The following is a 3,094-nucleotide window of genomic DNA, read 5'->3' as shown; positions in this document are numbered from 1 at the left end:
CAGAGATTTTGGGTGAATTTCCAGGATGAATTGTCAGCAAGGAACAGCCAGCCACAATCACACAGGTGATGTTGTTCAAACTGCTGGAGGCGGGGCTTTAAATATGTTGCAGAGTTTGGGGCAACACAGGAAGTGGGCCCGCAACAATAAAAGTCTTTACTAATTGACTAATTGCGGGTTACACAGACAATCTTTTAAGAACACTTAGGTAAATAGTGGTGAAACCAAAAACAACTCTGTCTCAACTGTTTGCAGAGAGCATCCATTCTCTTTATTCATCAGTTTGACCCTCTGTGCTCATGAAGATGTTACTGTGTTCCTTTGGCAACTAAGAAGATCTATTAGAAGTCATTTATTGGCAGTGCAATAATTAGTGTTAACCAAACTAAATAACATTTACCTATAGCGTGCTTAGTGTTTTGATCTATTCACAAATTGTTGATAATGTGATTCTATGAATATGATTTATCGTTTTAGAGCCAAAGGAAAATTTCCACCTTGATAGATTAAATATATGCATATTGTGCATATTATCACAAGCATATTGTGATAAAGTTCATTATTCTCCATAATGTAATGATAAAAATAAAACTGTCGTATATTTTAGATTCATTGAACACCAACTGAAATATTTCAGGTCTTTTATTGTTTTAATACTGATGATTTTGGCATACAGTTTATGAAAACCCAAAATCCCTGTCTCAAAAAATTAGTATATTTCATCCGACCAATAAAAGAAATGTGTTTTAATACCAAAAAAGTCATCCTTCAAATAATTATGTTCAGTTATGCACTCAATACTTGGTCGGGAATCCTTTTGCAGAAATGACTGCTTCAATGCGGCATGGCATGGAGGCAATCAGCCTGTGGCATTGCTGAGGTGATATGGAGGCCCAGGATGCTTCGATAGCGGCCGTAAGCTCATCCAGAGTGTTGGGTCTTGCATCTCTCAACTTTCTCTTCACAATATCCCACAGATTCTCCATGGGGTTCAGGTCAGGAGAGTTGGCAGGCCAATTGAGGACAGTAATACCATGGTCAGTAAACCATTTACCAGTGGTTTTGGCACTGTGAGCAGGTGCCAGGTTGTGCTGAAAAATGAAATCTTCATCTCCATAAAGCTTTTCAGCAGATGGAAGCATAAAGTGCTCCAAAATCTCCTGATAGCTGCTGCATTGACCTTGCCCTTGATAAAACATAGTGGACCAACACCAGCAGCTGACATAGCACCCCAGACCATCACTGACTGTGGGTACTTGACACTGGACTTCTGGCATTTCCTTCTCCCCAGTCTTCCTCCAGACTCTGGCACCTTGATTTCCGAATAATATGCAAAATGTGCTTTCATCTGAAAAAAGTACTTTGGACCACTGAGCAACAGTCCAGTGCCGCTTCTCTGTAGCCCAGGTCAGGCGCTTCTGCCACTGTTTCTTGTTCAAAAGTGGCTTGACCTGGAGAATGCAGCACCTGTAGCCCCTTTCCTACACACGCCTGTGCACAGTGGCTATGGATGTTTCTACTCCAGACTCAGTCCACTGCTTCCGCAGGTCCCCCAAGGTCTGGAATCGGCCCTTCTCCACAATCTTCCTCAGGGTCCGGTCACCTCTTCTCGTTGTGCAGCGTTTTCTGCCACACTTTTTCCTTCCCACAGACTTCCCACTGAGGTGCCTTGATGCAGCACTCTGGAAACAGCCTATTTGTTCAGAAATTTCTTTCTGTGTCTTACCCTCTTGCTTGAGGGTGTCAATGATGGCCTTCTGGACAGCAGTCAGGTCAGCAATCTTACCCATGATTGCGGTTTTGAGTAATGAACCAGGCTGGGAGTTTTTAAAAGCCTCAGGAATCTTTTGCAGGTGTTTAGTGTTACTTCGTTGATTCAGATGATTAGGTTAATTGCTCGTTCAGAGAACCTTTTCATGATTTGCTAATTTTTTGAGACAGGGATTTTGGGTTTTCATGAGCTGTATGCCAAAATCATCAGTATTAAAACAATAAAAGACCAGAAATATTTCAGTTAGTGTGCAATGAATCTAAAATATATGACAGTTTAATTTTTATCATTACATTATGGAAAATAATTAACTTTATCACAATATGCTAATTTTTTGAGAAGTACCTGTAGTGTCCAAGGAACAAACGTGTCTGAAGGACAATCGATGACACCATGCATGCAGCTGGACGAGTTCTGCTTGACTGACCAAATTAAATATGTGAACAATGTCCACTTGGTGTCACTAAGGCTCTATATTTTCACTTACAATTTAACATTGGAAAACTAAACAAAACATAATGATGGAGTCAGCACACTCCCCGCTTGACAAAATATTATTTTGTCACCATAATGACAGAAAACTCTCTCTGTCCATTCAAATGCCTTCAGAAAGCAGAACAATAATTTCTGAAACAGGTCTGAGGAAAATCTTGGCATGTCCTCCTTTTGTTATCTTCACTTCTACCTGGTGTACGATCCTGTCGCTGCTTGGTAAGGTTTTCACAATGATCCCAATGGGCCAGTCGTTCCTGTGGGCTTGACTGTCTTTAAGCAAAACAACATCTCCCACCTTTATATTTCTTTCTTGCTGAGTCCATTTCCTGCGCACTTGTAGAGTGGACAACTATTCTTGTTTCCATCTCTTCCAAAATGNAGCACTCTGGAAACAGCCTATTTGTTCAGAAATTTCTTTCTGTGTCTTACCCTCTTGCTTGAGGGTGTCAATGATGGCCTTCTGGACAGCAGTCAGGTCAGCAATCTTACCCATGATTGCGGTTTTGAGTAATGAACCAGGCTGGGAGTTTTTAAAAGCCTCAGGAATCTTTTGCAGGTGTTTAGTGTTACTTCGTTGATTCAGATGATTAGGTTAATTGCTCGTTCAGAGAACCTTTTCATGATATGCTAATTTTTTGAGACAGGGATTTTGGGTTTTCATGAGCTGTATGCCAAAATCATCAGTATTAAAACAATAAAAGACCAGAAATATTTCAGTTAGTGTGCAATGAATCTAAAATATATGACAGTTTAATTTTTATCATTACATTATGGAAAATAATGAACTTTATCACAATATGCTAATTTTTTGAGAAGTACCTGTAGTGT

The sequence above is a fragment of the Poecilia formosa genome, unplaced genomic scaffold (genome assembly GCF_000485575.1).
Source record: "Poecilia formosa unplaced genomic scaffold, Poecilia_formosa-5.1.2 Scaffold36, whole genome shotgun sequence".
NCBI lineage: Eukaryota > Metazoa > Chordata > Actinopteri > Cyprinodontiformes > Poeciliidae > Poecilia > Poecilia formosa.
Note: the sequence above shows the minus strand (reverse complement) of the source record.